Below are 16,362 nucleotides of genomic sequence, written 5' to 3' on the forward strand. Positions count from 1 at the left end.
CTAAGTTGTCACCTCTTCTATAATTTAATGTGTAGTCTTCGGTCCTTTGCAGATATCGTAGAATCTTTTAGCCGCTTTCCAATATGCTAATCCGGGATTAGATAGTTAACTCCCTAGCATACCGGCAATATAAGCGATATCTGGACGAATACGACCTGAGCGTACATAATGCTTTTAGCTACTTATAAGTTAGGTATCATCCTCATTTGCTCATTATGAATCTCCATAATTGGACTTCGGAAACAATTACATACGTCTCCTCTTATTAATAGATCTATAATAGGTGTGTAGTGTTGCATATTATGGCGTTCTAATACGTGTTCAACATAAGTCTTTTGAGAAAGAAACAGAACACCATTACGCCTGTCTCAGTGTATTTCGATACCTTTGACATAAGAGGCATCACCGAGATCTTTTATATCGACATTCTGCGAAAAGTAAACGCTTCGACTCATGCAACATATCCAAGTTTTTTACTTGCAAGCATAGATTCATTCACATGCAAAACAAGGATTGTAAGTTTACTCCCACTGATCTAGAGATTGGTGCATTAATCCACTTGATTCTTTAGGAAGTCTTGTCCTCTTATGACTTCATTAAACTTAAGGTACCATTTTAGTGATGCTTGTTTCAACCCGTATTTGGACTTATTCAACTTGCAAACCATGTGCTATTTAACTTCTTGAATTTCAAGTTAGTGATCTTGACATCCATCTAATGTAACTCTAAATCATAATAAGCTACGAATGCCATGATGATCCTTAAGGAATCTTTATGACATACAAGAGAAAAAGTCTCTTGATAATTGATTCCTTCCTTTTCAGTAAAGCCCATCGCAACCAGTTTGGCCTTATAGCGTTTAACGTTTTCATTCGGGTCTAATTTGGTTTTGAAGATCCATTTACAACCTACAAGTTTAGATTCTTCAATAAATTCAACCAAGTCCCAAACGTCATTATGCTATATGGAATTGAGCTTTCAAATTATGGCTTCATTCCACTAAGTGGCCTGTTTGCTTTAATGGCTTCTTGATAAGGAATAGGATCAATAAGCCTTCCAATGTCCTCAACTTCAGTTAAATAAGTTATGAAATCATCAAAAGTTATGGCCTTTACATGACCTAGATGATCACTTGAGTTGATTATCAGGTTCAGTAAGGAAGATGCTTTAGCATTAGTAATAAGATGCTTTATCATTAGTAGTATCTCGATTAGGAAGATTTTGATTAGAAGAAGGTGGATCAGTGATATTAGGAGCAGCGTTGAGTACAAGAGGAGTTATCGGAGGAGTAATAATAACCGACGAGTGGTTCCCCCCGCTTCTTGTACTTCCTGCAAATCTTAAGTTATGATTTGTCGTGCTCCCACTGATCTCTTAGTTCTCAACAAATGTGGCATAATGCGTGTCAATAATGCTAGTAGTGTAGGAAAGACAACAAAACTAATAACCGATAAAGAAACAAGTAAGGAATTTAAGATCCAGTTTCTTTAAGTTAAGGTTATAGAGTTATGCTTTGGGAGTATAGATTCATACGTTTATATATTTTTAGACTCGGTTTCCTTTCTGTACAAGAATCTTCGGGACAGATTCCGATGGAACTCTTATTGAGTATATAAACAGCTGTGCGTAAAGCCTCAGTCCAAAAGATAGTAGGTAAGTTAGTGTTGACAAACATACTTGTCACCATGTCCATTAAGGTTCTATTTCTCCTTTTAGCAACATAAATATTTGAGGAGAACCAAATATGGTGTATTGGTTACTTATGTTTTGTTCCTTTCAAAAAATTATGGAAAGAACCGGCAACTTAACCAATATCAGTATGTCAACCATAATACTTACCTTCTCTATCTGATCTCACAACTTTTATTTTATGATTAATTTGGTTTAAAACCAAAGAATTAAGATCAATAAAAGTCTCTAAGGGATCAGATCAGATATAGGTGCACATAACGTGAATAACCGTTAATGAACGTAATAAATGATGCATGTCTTGAGATGGATGCGAGATAGAGGCCACTAACATCAGAGTGAATTATTTCCAACAAGTTGGAACTTCTAGTGGCTCCTTTCTTAATCCCTTAAGCCATTGAATACATGTTTCAAAATCACTAAAGTCAAGATAATGTAATATTCCATCCTTATGAGTCATATCATGCAAACTCGTGAGATGTGGCCAAAATGTTTATGCCACATTATGGAGAAATTCTCTAATTATTTAGGTGATTTTGTCTTTGTTTTTGTTATGTCATCAATATTAGGTGACGACAAAGACTGTGCGAAATTATGATCTAGTTCTAACTTAAACAACAATTCATTCAAGAAACTACGACCAAGGAATTCATTATTATGAGTAATGGCAATCTCGTCGTAACCATGAATTATTACATAACTTTCAAGGTCTTAGACTAGAGAAATAGATACAAGGTTCCTAGAAATTCTCGGTATACATAAGGTATCTAATAGTCTAATATACTTTTAAGTATTTATATGTAAATCATAAGTCTCCATGGTTTCGACATATAATAGATCAACCCTTCCGACTATAAGTTTTCTTTGGTCATTTGATTGCTTCTGAATTGTATGGAATCCTTATGTTGAGTTAATCACATGAACCATAGAACTAGAATTACTCACACATGTATTAATAGATACATCAAACATAAAAGAATCAAATATTTCATAAAGCAATTTACCTTTCTTAGCTAGCAACACCTTGAATTTAGGGCAATCTAAGCACAATCAAAATTTGCAGTTAGGATTGCTCGTTAAGGACTTAAAGCTAGAGGCAATAGCACCATGATTAGCCCTTTTGAACTGTACTTAAAGTCTTATTATTACTGTTATTATCCTTCCTCTTAATGGAATTAGCAATGGTAGTAAGGTGAACAACTTTAGGTTGGCCCAACTTAAGATGACAATTTTCTTGCACACTGATGTGCGAAATCTAGCTTTAAATTTATAACACGATTTACCGATTAATTCTGATTACTACACACTCACAGGCAGTGTACCTGATCGTATGCAGTATAGTGAATAACTGGTAAGCCGAGATCGTTCGCAAGGACTTAAACAAGCATTTGTAAAGACGTTCAATGATTCAAGTAAAATGGGGGGTTTTCGTGGCCGAATTGCCACGATGCAAATAGTCAGTTGGAAATTAGTAATCCCACAGGATTAATCGAAAAAGAGTTTATAGTTTATAACAAAAATTTAAAAGTCACCCATCTTGATTTCGCTCAACAGAATGTTAGGATTGCACATTTGATGAAGTTCAAATTCAATTTAGTGATTTAATGACCGAGACTCAAATTAATCGTTAACTCCGTACCCGTTAAGTTAACTACTTATTCGACTCTCTTATATAAACTAGGTTCGTTATTAAGACCGGTACCCCACGACGCCTTTTTATAATTTCCCTAGTTAAACAATTGTTTTGATCATTTCAGATAACAATTTTGCCTAATCGATTGTACCCAACCGTCAATCCGTCAATTCTTATCAAATATTCACTGCCCCCTACCGTACCCGTCATAGAACCAATTGCTTCTAGCAAAACAATCAAAATAACTTGTACCCAAATCCTAGTCGTCACTAAGAAACAAGCACAAATTATCCGCAATCAATAATTGAATAACAAAGAATTAATAGATTAAGTTCACGACAAAATGTTAAATCAAATCACTTGAATTAATAAATATTGTGCAATCCCCACATAATGTCTCACTCCATCAAGATGAATGAAAAGGTGATTAGCCACTCATATTGAAATACAAATAACAAAACAAAATGAAGGAATTCATCGTTACCTAGTACAAAGGATTGAACGGAAATAACGAGGATAATCCAATTGTAATATCAATCTTCCAAAATGAGAAATCTGATCAAAAGTCTCCTAAAAATGTACTTGAAACGGCTGGAAAACATAACATAGGGTTTTGGGGTGAAAAACAAGCTATTTATATGTTTCCCAAAAATAGTTGTGCAGGTGTCGACATAAGCTGCTGCGCAGCTTATAAGCTGCTGCGCAGCTCCCCTCTGACCGCGGTTGACCGTTTGACTTTCATTGACTTCGCTGGAAATTCACTAGGCAAGCTGCTGCGCAGCTTACTAAGCTGCTGCGCAGCTTGAGTCCACTGTTCTACAACTGCTGCGCAGCTTTTAAGCTGCTGCGCAGCTTGAGCTTTCTGTTTTGTAGCTGCTGCGCAGCTTTTAAGCTGCTGCGCAGCTCTCCTAGCTCCAGATTTGACTTTCGTTGACTTTTACCAAACTTCATCCAAACGACCCGGAAATCATCCGTAACCACTTATTTCACCCCAAGAATGTCGTTTTCTTCCAAAATACGCTCAAGTATCTGCTACTAACCTGAAACACTAACAGATACCATAAACGCAACAAATGTATATAAAACGACTCATTAAACATGCTAACTTAACTATATAAACCGTAGGAAATGGGTATAAAATACGACATATCAAATCCCCCCATACTTAAGCTTTGCTTGTCCTCAAGCAAATCCCAATTTTAAATGAAACATTCCTTGACAATCACATTATCAACCAAGTGACAAGTAATCAAAAAGCAACAACACCAAGCATGTCAATTGACAGAGGGCGGGTGAAGCAGTTTTTAATCTTAAATGAAAACTCGAAATGTTTGACAATACCTGAACAATCCGTAAGCCACGATAACCAACTAAGCATACACGAAATAAACGATCCTACCAATATCATTCTACTCCAATAACTTACTTTCGGGGTTGAATATATGAAGAATCACTCATAGCTCAGTTGTGATGTATACTTTTTTCCATAGGCTTGATCTCGGATCGTCACTTCGCCATTGAGGCGCAAGGATCAAGTACATTGTCGAAATAGGCATAAAGGGTGATTGTATATTCGAACTAAGGCTATATATTTACGGGTATTTACAATGGAAATGGGAAGTTATAGGTTACAAGTAAATGAAAAGAAAACAAAAGTATAAGGTATATGTTGGAGATGTACAGATTAGTCTAATCAAACCCAAACCATTGATTGCCAACACACCACCAACCTATAAGATGCTATCCCGCGAACACACCTTTAAGTATCACGCAAATCCTGACACCATAGTGGTGTATCAACCTCAAACAACTTATTATCAACTAAATCTTCCATAGATAATGATACACAAACTTTCTAGACATTTGAGATTGATAAATAGCATACTAGTAGCCCAAGTTCTTCCTCTTTTTTTATTTTATTTTATTATATTGAACCAATTTTTACTCTACTAGTAAATACTTTCTTCCAACAATTAACATGTCTATAACTCTTCACTTTCTTTATTTGAACAATTCAAGACAATCTTCAATAACTTAACCCGTTTTTGTATTCTCAAAGATAAGAACATTCCACAAATCAACCCAATAAGAATCTCCCAAACCATTCAAACAACCATGACAATCAATGGCCCCCAGATTAGACTAACGGTATAGTAAAGTGTAATTAGGTGAAGTTTACATGACAAGGGTGAAAAGCTAAATTACAAGGAATGAATATGTGTATAAGATTATCTGAAGATTCAAAGAAAAAGGAAAATGTGTATATATGCAAGTATAGGTAAGTGTATAAGGTTGTATAGGTGATTATAGAGATACAAAAGAAAAGAAAAAGAAACGAAAGAAAGAAAAAGTAAGGTCAAACCTAAATGCCCAATCATTCTCCAATGTACTTGTCACGATCACCAGGCCAAGTTCTAGAATCAACACATCACCAGCACACTCTTATCGAGAAGAGAACCCGGAAATGGCTTAGAAATACCTCAAACACGCACATCCTAGTGCAAGGCATCAAAAAAATGAATACCCTTACTCCTGAATAAATCCAAGAGCCTAAGAGAGGGACGTATTTACGAGGCAAACAAACCAAAACCGCTACTTGACAACTATATGTGACAGGATGAAATCTCACAATTTGGTGTTTTGGATGTATATAAGTATGCAAGTAATGTTATCAATCCCGAAGGATAGCCAAATAACCGTTCAAGACACACTTCGCCAGTTAAACATTTCTTTTGTCAAGGAAAATTTGGTAGTAAAATTGCTTAATAAATAATGAACTTAAGTGTCAAAAGCAATTCACCACGAGGACAAGTTCAAGTCAAGTTTAAAATCATATTAACTTCTATTATTCCGCCAAATTGATAGCACCAGTTTCAAACATGCACATCACAGTTAAGAGTTCAAAATAGAAACTCATACCCCTAGATAAAATCCAAAGGCCTACGAGAGGGACATATCAACAAAACCGATAGAAATCAAAATGACAAAACAACAAACGTTATATACCCGGTAGCTTAAACCTATTTGCCACCCCCCCACACTTAAGATGGACAATGCCCTCAATGTCCAGATCGGTCAAACAACAGGAAAATAGGGTAAGCGACAAAGCAAGAATAAGAACACATACCGGAATAACAAAATGAAAGGTGCGAGAGTTTTGTGTGCAACAAAAAATACCAATCACATATGGCGCTGAACTTACTGCCAGCATATACATATCAAAACCTTGAACGGATCATGGTTACAAGCATCGTCAGCGCAAAAGTAGCTCACTGGGGTGGATGAGGTGGGTACGGACGGTAACCAGGAATGTTACCAACATCAAATAAAGATCCAACAACTTGCTCAGCAAAAGAAGGTTCCGCAGCGCCTGTCTCGCCCGCATCCGTCCCGGCGTAGGTACCTGCATAATGACCAAAACGGACCGGCATATCCGGCCCTAAAGCACCAGGATCGTGGTGAGGAGGCATCTCGAACTGGCGTTCTGGTGGAAAGTAAAAACCGCCACCAACCCGCTGCTGAGGAATAAAAATACTCGGCGGATCATATGCTGGAATGACTGTAGGCGGATGATACTCTTGTCCGGTGAACTGTGCTTCTAGCATAGGCTGATAACGTCGAGAGTCATAAACCACTCTCCCCAAACTAGAACCAATATAGGTCAAATCATCGCCCACTTGATGTCGAAAGTCATCCATCCTTGTCTGGAATCCAGCCATGTCATTCTGGAACTGTTGCTGGGATGTCAACATCTGATTAACTAGACCCTGTAAAGGAGAAAGATCGAACGAGCCTTCCGGAGCTACAAATGAAGAAGATGCTCCTGCAGTAGAAGAGGTGGCCCGACGCTTAGGGCGTCGCGTAGCCTCGGGCTGCTGCTCAGGTGCATCAGCCATCTCCTCATCATCATCACTGGCCTCTTGATCATCCTCGTCATCGTCCCCCTGGTCACCTTCATCATAAGCAATCAATTGGTAACGCTCATTCCGGTTCTTTCTCGGCCGAAGCAAACCAAAACGAGCCAGTTCAGTGAAGGTAAAAGCTTTCATCAGTTTCCAATTCAGATTAAAACCTACATTTGCCCGATCATCTTCCAGCTGAAAATGTTGAACAATTTTTGTGACAAAGTGGCCACAAACCAACCCCGAGTCCTTCACCCCCTTGGTTCCCATGTGCTTAAGAGTAAAGAAATTATTGATCTCAGTCCTCACGTCTAAACTTCTCAGCATACTGCTTTCCATGAACTTAGGTTCAGTAATGTCCTTATTGTACAAGGTAGCCAATCGATTGGTACATTTATTCTTGTTCTCCGGAGTTAGATGTGGAAATCGAAGCCACGGATGGGCTGGAACGCCCATAGCGACAGCCGCGGGGGTAAGCTCAACAGTAGGTGTGGCGGGAGCTGCAGTTGCGGGCGAAACACGAGAACCCCCTCGGCCGGAGCGGCTAGAAGTAGCGGCATCCTACACAAACAAGAAAACATCAAAACAATCAACCCCAAATATAACTTAAACGTATATGAAGTAAAATGAGGTCAGGTGATGAAACAGAGCAGCTGCGGCGCAGCCAAACTAGCTGCGGCGCAGCTTGGCGTTTCTGGATGATAGCTGCGGCGCAGCTCTTAGCTGCTGCGCAGCTTCGTGTTTCTGTTCGAGAGTTGCGGCGCAGCTTTAAGCTGCGGCGCAGCTTGGCCGTTTTGAAGTCTGAAACGACTAGATGCAAGCAACAGCTGAGGTGAACAACAAAGCCTCTCCACCAGAACAACAAAGCCTCTCCACATTCAAATCCTAATTTAAATTTTAGGGTTTATCTTCACTTAAAAGTAACAACCTTTTGAATCAAGCCCTAACTAGATTAACTAGCTCCATGAAGTTTCAACATCAAAGTACAACTAATTACTCTTTGTTCTTAATCTTCTCAACAGTAAATTTGCTATTTTTAAGAATCTAATAAAACTAATAATGCACAGAACATTATAGATTTAATGATTTAGAATTTTAAAAATAGGAGAGAAAGAAAAACATACCTTCCCTGTTCTAGTCATGTTGCAAGATTAAAAGAACAAAAGAAATTGAAGTAGGAGGTTGGTGGGAGGTGGCTATGGCCGATCGAGAGAGAGGGAAAAGAAAAAGGAAACTCAGAGAATTAATATGTGTGTGAAGAAAAACATCCCCACAATCTTATTTATTGACTAAAAAAAAAAAAAAAATTGACTGTGTTTGACTGACGGGCTGCGGCGCAGCTCTCCTAGCTGCTGCGCAGTTTTCAAACAGAACGGTTAAACTGCGGCGCAGCTTGATGGCTGCGGCGCAGTTTTCAAACAGAAAGGTTTAGCTGCGGCGCAGCTTGAGGACTGCGGCGCAGTTTTCTTTTCTCTCTTTTTTTTTTTTTTTTTTTTTTTTTTTTTTTTTTTTTTTTTTTTTTTTTTTTGGTTTCTCAAAACGACACAAGTTGTATGACAACAACATACCTGTCGAACAACTTAACAAAACTTTGGAAAGAAGAACAGCAGATGACAAAGAACCCCCCACACTTACCTTCGTTTATTCTTGAAACGACTTACCGAAAGGAGTGTCAGCGGACTCTACCTGTAAGTTCTTATTAAACACAATACCAACGATAAATAAACAAAATAACCACAAATAAGAGAACGAGAAGCACGGGTTGCCTCCCGCGAAGCGCTTAATTTATTTACGAGTCGCTAGCTAGACTCGACGTCCTTCTCATTGCTTCATGTCGAAAAAGGGAAGCTCGTCAACGACGACTCCCACAATTTCTTCCTCCTCATGGTAAAACTTTAACCTGTGACCATTGACAATAAAAGAAGTGCCATCCGATTTAAACAATTCCACATAACCAGATGGATAGACATGTTTGATCACAAAGGGGCCGGTCCACCTAGATGTCAACTTGGGTTGCTTGAACTTGTACTTAGAAAGGAACAACAAAACCTTATCTCCTACTTTAAAATCCTTCGTTCTAAGCCTACGGTCATGCCACACTTTAGTTCGTTCCTTGTACAACAAGGAGTTATCATAAGCATACAACCTGAGTTCATCTAGTTCATTTAATTGCATAGATCTCAACTCACCAGCCTCGACTAGGTCCATGTTACAATTCTTGAGCGCCCAAAAGGCTTTATGCTCAATTTCGATAGGCAGATGACAAGTCTTGCCATAAAGCAACCGAAATGGGGTAGTCCCAATTGGTGTCTTGTAGGCGGTCCTAAATGCCCATAGAGCATCATCAAGCTTGGTGGACCAAGACTTCGGATTATCTCCTACGGTCTTCTCAAGAATTCTCTTTAGTGCCCGATTCGTGTTTTCCACTTGGCCACTCGTTTGCGGGTGGTATGAGGTTGAAAAACGGTGATTTACACCGTACCTCTTAAGCACCTTAGCGAGTTGGTGATTCGCGAAATGACTTCCGCGGTCACTGATTAAGGCCTTAGGCACACCAAACCTACAGAAAAGCTTTTTCAAGAAATGAATGACCACACGTGCATCATTCGTTGGCAAGGCTTTCGCCTCGGCCCACTTTGAAACATAATCAACGGCAACAAGGATATATAAATTCCTATTCGATGGGAGAAAAGGTCCCATAAAGTCTATGCCCCAAACATCAAAAACTTCACATACCTGAATAAAGTTTTGCGGCATTTCATCTCGTTTGGAAATATTACCTTGCCGTTGACACACATCACAAACCTCTACCAAGGTTTGTGCTTCCTTGAACACGGTAGGCCAAAAGAAACCAGCATCATAAACTTTCTTACCAGTGACGGATGCTCCATAGTGTCCCCCAGTTGGCCCATGGTGACAAGCATCGAGAATCTGGCGTGTCTCATTATCGGCTACACATCTCCTGATCATCCCATCTGCACAAACTTTAAACAAAAAAGGATTTTCCCAAAAGTAATGTTTGGCCTCGGTATGAAGTTTCCTCCGTTCTTGCTTTGACATTTCTTCCGGAATTACACCTGAACTGAGATAGTTAGCAATATCGGCGAACCAAGGACCTGTTTCAATCTTCATCAAAAACTCATCAGGAAAATCATCATTAATATCATGCTCTTGTAACTCCTCACGGTGAGGGTTTTCGAGCCTACTAAGATGGTCAGCTGCCACATTCTCTGCTCCCTTTTTGTCTTTAATTTCAATGTCGAATTCTTGCAAAAGCAAGACCCAACGAATCAAGCGAGGCTTAGCATCTTGTTTCGTGAACAAGTACCTAAGGGCAGAGTGGTCAGTGTAGACAATTGTCTTGTTAAGGACCAAGTAGGGACGGAATTTATCAAAAGCATACACCACAGCTAACAACTCTTTCTCAGTGACAGTGTAATTCTGTTGAGCTGGGTTCAAAGTCTTGCTAGCATACGAAATAGGGCGGAAGTGCTTATCCCCCCTTTGGCCTAAAACGGCCCCTAAGGCATAATCGCTAGCGTCACACATCAACTCGAATGGTAAGGACCAATCGGGTGGAGTCATAATGGGGGAATTGGTCAAACTTTCTTTAAGCAAGTTGAATGCATCAAGACAGTCTTTATCAAAAACAAACGGGACATCCTTCTCTAACAACTTAGTCATGGGTCTAGTGATTTTGGAGAAATCTTTAATAAACCTCCGGTAAAAACCGGCATGACCAAGGAAGCTTCTAACCGACTTAACATTTGTAGGTGGAGGTAATTTGCTTATTACATCAATTTTAGCTTTGTCTACCTCTAACCCTTCTCTAGAAACTTTATGTCCCAAAACAATACCCTCCTTGACCATGAAATGACATTTCTCCCAATTCAAAACCAAATGTGCCCGCTCACACCTTTCCAACATTTTGTCAAGACTCTTCAAACAATTTTCAAATGAACTACCAAACACAGAAAAATCATCCATAAAGACTTCCATGGAAGTTTCTAGCATATCCTGAAAGATTGCATTCATGCAACGTTGGAAAGTACCGGGTGCATTACAAAGACCGAAAGGCATCCTCCTATAGGCATAAGTGCCATAGGGACAAGTAAAGGTGGTCTTTTCTTGGTCTTTCGGGTCTATGGGTATTTGGAAATACCCAGAAAACCCGTCTAAAAAACAGAAATACTCGTTTCCGGCGAGCCGTTCGAGCATTTGGTCAATGAATGGTAAAGGGAAATGATCTTTGCGGGTCGCTTCATTCAATTTCCGATAATCGATGCATACCCTCCACCCCGTAACAGTTCTTGTGGGAATTAATTCATCTTTATCATTTACAACAACAGTCATCCCACCCTTTTTCGGTACACAGTGTACCGGACTTACCCATGAACTATCAGAAATGGGGAATATGATTCCCGCATCTAACAATTTCAAAACCTCTTTTTTAACAACATCCTTCATATTTGGATTCAATCTCCGTTGTCTTTGCACAACAGGTTTAACATCATCGACAAAGTTAATTGTGTGCTTACAAAATTCTGGACTTATACCCGGGATGTCGGAAATCTTCCATGCAAAGGCCTTTTTATGGGCCTTCAACACAGTAATAAGTCTAGATTTTTCATCCTCCATCAAAGAAGATGAGATAACAACCGGAAGAAGAGACGTACCTTCCAAATATGCATACTCCAAGTGATCCGGAAGTTGCTTAAGTTCCAAATCGGTGGGAGGACTTTCAACCGATGTAGGAACTCGGATACTTTCACCATTGTTGATTTCTTCGAAAGGTTCATCCTCCCGTGGAGTTTCATCAACATCAAGAGCCATGATTTCCTGCATCATTTCTTCTACCCACTCATGCTCTTCTTCACTACAAGCTAACACTGCTTGTCCATCTTCCATATCTAAGTAGTCCATAAGCTCCTTCTCCAAAGCATCTTTCTCTTCAACCACATCGACCCTGAAACACGATTCATCACAAGAGTAAGGGTGCCTAAGAGCTTTATCAACATTAAACATAACCCGGTCATTACCTACACCTAAGGAAATTTCCTTAGCTTTGACTCGGATGATGGCATCCGCGGTCATGAGGAATGGTCGGCCCAAAATTAGAGGCACATTGATGTCCGCCTCCATTTCCAAAATAACAAAATCCACCGGGAATATCAAATGACCCACCTTAATCTGCAAATTTTCCGCTATCCCCATGGGATATTGGAAAGATCTATCCGCGAGCCTAATGCTCATACGGGTTGGGGTCAATGCACCCAGAGACAACTTTTTATAAACTGAATAAGGCATTAGATTTATGCTGGCCCCAAGATCGGCCAATGCCTTGTATAACTCAAGACCAAAAGAACAAGAAATAAGAAAACTCCCTGGATCATCAAGCTTAGGAGGTATCTCGTTCTTTATTATTGCTGAAACTTCGGCACTCATGACTGCCGTCTTATCTTCTTGAAGTTTCTTCCTATCCGAAATGAGATCTTTGAGAAACTTTGCATAGTTGGGCATACCTGCAAGGAGATCAACTAATGGAACAGTAATGTTAACATTCTGAATCAGATCAACGAACTTCTTGAAGTTCGCCTTTATCTTCCCTTGCTTCAACCGTTGAGGATAAGGCACCTTCGGTTTGTAAGGCTTCACGGGAGGTGCCTCATCAGTAGGTTTCTCGGCTTTCTTAGATGGAATGGCCGGGATTGGCTCCATCTCGATCTCTTCATCAACTGCAACTTCTGGTTCAATCTGCACGAGAGGAGTAACAACATTAGGTGAAACATTTGCAGAGTTATAAGAGTTACCTGCTCTCGTCGTGATTGCGTTGACTTGCTCATTTCTTGCATTCGGATGGTTGTACTTAGCTCCAGATCCTTGGCTGTTTTGTTGAGGTTTCGGGTTCTGCTGAGTGTTGCTCGGTAGGGTACCGGGCTGCCTGCTTGAGTTTCCTAGCCTTTCCAACCTAGCTTCAATATCCTGAAACGTTGCTTGAGTACTCTTCGAACTTTGCTCAAGCTTACTCGCCAACCCATCCAACCTAGTAGTCATAGCATCCCATTGAGAGGACATCTTCTCACTGGTAGCTTTCTGAGCGCCTACCAAATCTTTCATGATGTCTCTCAATTCCGAATTCGCATTTTGTTGACTGTTGAACCTACTAAACCTGCTTCCAACAAAACCAGAATTATTAGCATTAAAATTGGACGAAGGATAAGAAGTACCTGATGACCGATTTTGGTAACCGGTACCCTGATTGAAGTTCCCTTGCTGATTTTGGACATAGTTAACTTCCTGAGCTGGCTTATCCGGACAATCTTCTGAATAATGCATGTCCCCACAGTAGTCACACCCATCAGCAATCACCTTGACATCCCTTTCAATGCTTTTGAATCTCACGTCTTGGTTGTCAAACCTCTCGTTCATCTGCTTCGTGAGGGCTTTGACTTCAGCAACCAAGCTTGATTCTTCACTACTCTCCAACTTTGCTACAGTCTTTCCACTAGTTCTCTTACTTACAACCTCATCACGATCGGAGAACTCTTTGGCCATATCATCTAAAATTTTGTATCCTTCAGCTGGGGTGACATTGTTCAAACTACCTCCAAATGCCCCGGCTAATTCCCTTCTAGTTCTCTTTAATAACCCATCATAGAAAATTTCAACCACTGCTTCCGTGTTCAAATTGTTTCCTGGGCAATTCCTGATCATCTCCTTATATCGTTTCCAGGCATCCACTACATCTTCCCCTGGATCTTGAGTGAATGATCGGATCTTATTCTCCAACTGTCTCTGAGTCCTTATAGAGTAGAACTCATCAATGAACCCAACACGAAGCTCGTCCCATGTGGTATACAGATCATCTGGCTGCTCTTTTAACCATGCTTTAGCTCCTCCACATAAAGTGAGTGGAAAAAGCTCAAGCTTCACATTGTCATCTTGGTTCGCGCCATAGTGATAGAACCTACAAATCTTCTCGAACCTTTCCAAATGCCCATACGGATCATTATGCGTCACCCCATCGAACTTCTCCTCCTCCACACTTTTCAAATGACTTCCTTTAATAGAAAAGTTTACTCCGGTGGTTGGAAGGCGAATAGGGGTGCCCCTATTTGTGGGGACATTTCTCCTACGGTCACCGTAAAGACGGTTATTGGGGTTTTCCGGCTCTCTATCACCCATTCTCCTGGCTCTGACTGGTTGAGTTGGCTGAGGATTTTCTTTAAGAATCTCGGTTAAATCCTGATGCTCAGTTTTATCCTGATTATCTTCTTCCCTTGAACTATCACCAGTTTTGAACAAACTACTACCTTCGGAGAATTTAGGACTTAAGTGCACCCCGGACGTTGAGCCTTCCTTTGAGTAATATTTATCCAAGTCTACGTCCGGGTGGTCACGGTTTTCGGTGTTTGAAGGCTCCGTGTTGTTTAATCTGATTAAGCGTCGTCTGGCTTTCCCTGGATTAGATTGAGGACTAAGCAAAGGTCTACCAGAGGTTCTTGTGTTCATCAACTACAAAGCATCTGCACAAACACCACAAGGAAACGTTAACCGCACCAGAAACTAACAAAATGAAACTGAAACAAAAGAAAATAAAATCTAACTATGAAAAACAATTAACTTCCTCACAATTGAATTGCAAGGGAGGATCGAATCACAAAACTAACAATTACTTAAATTAAGTCCCCGGCAGCGGCGCCAAAAACTTGATGTGCGAAATCTAGCTTTAAATTTATAACACGATTTACCGATTAATTCTGATTACTACACACTCACAGGCAGTGTACCTGATCGTATGCAGTATAGTGAATAACTGGTAAGCCGAGATCGTTCGCAAGGACTTAAACAAGCATTTGTAAAGACGTTCAATGATTCAAGTAAAATGGGGGGTTTTCGTGGCCGAATTGCCACGATGCAAATAGTCAGTTGGAAATTAGTAATCCCACAGGATTAATCGAAAAAGAGTTTATAGTTTATAACAAAAATTTAAAAGTCACCCATCTTGATTTCGCTCAACAGAATGTTAGGATTGCACATTTGATGAAGTTCAAATTCAATTTAGTGATTTAATGACCGAGACTCAAATTAATCGTTAACTCCGTACCCGTTAAGTTAACTACTTATTCGACTCTCTTATATAAACTAGGTTCGTTATTAAGACCGGTACCCCACGACGCCTTTTTATAATTTCCCTAGTTAAACAATTGTTTTGATCATTTCAGATAACAATTTTGCCTAATCGATTGTACCCAACCGTCAATCCGTCAATTCTTATCAAATATTCACTGCCCCCTACCGTACCCGTCATAGAACCAATTGCTTCTAGCAAAACAATCAAAATAACTTGTACCCAAATCCTAGTCGTCACTAAGAAACAAGCACAAATTATCCGCAATCAATAATTGAATAACAAAGAATTAATAGATTAAGTTCACGACAAAATGTTAAATCAAATCACTTGAATTAATAAATATTGTGCAATCCCCACATAATGTCTCACTCCATCAAGATGAATGAAAAGGTGATTAGCCACTCATATTGAAATACAAATAACAAAACAAAATGAAGGAATTCATCGTTACCTAGTACAAAGGATTGAACGGAAATAACGAGGATAATCCAATTGTAATATCAATCTTCCAAAATGAGAAATCTGATCAAAAGTCTCCTAAAAATGTACTTGAAACGGCTGGAAAACATAACATAGGGTTTTGGGGTGAAAAACAAGCTATTTATATGTTTCCCAAAAATAGTTGTGCAGGTGTCGACATAAGCTGCTGCGCAGCTTATAAGCTGCTGCGCAGCTCCCCTCTGACCGCGGTTGACCGTTTGACTTTCATTGACTTCGCTGGAAATTCACTAGGCAAGCTGCTGCGCAGCTTACTAAGCTGCTGCGCAGCTTGAGTCCACTGTTCTACAACTGCTGCGCAGCTTTTAAGCTGCTGCGCAGCTTGAGCTTTCTGTTTTGTAGCTGCTGCGCAGCTTTTAAGCTGCTGCGCAGCTCTCCTAGCTCCAGATTTGACTTTCGTTGACTTTTACCAAACTTCATCCAAACGACCCGGAAATCATCCGTAACCACTTATTTCACCCCAAGAATGTCGTTTTCTTCCAAAATACGCTCAAGTATCTGCTACT

Source organism: Erigeron canadensis, chromosome 4 (assembly GCF_010389155.1).
Source record: "Erigeron canadensis isolate Cc75 chromosome 4, C_canadensis_v1, whole genome shotgun sequence".
In the NCBI taxonomy this organism is placed as follows: Eukaryota; Viridiplantae; Streptophyta; class Magnoliopsida; order Asterales; family Asteraceae; genus Erigeron; species Erigeron canadensis.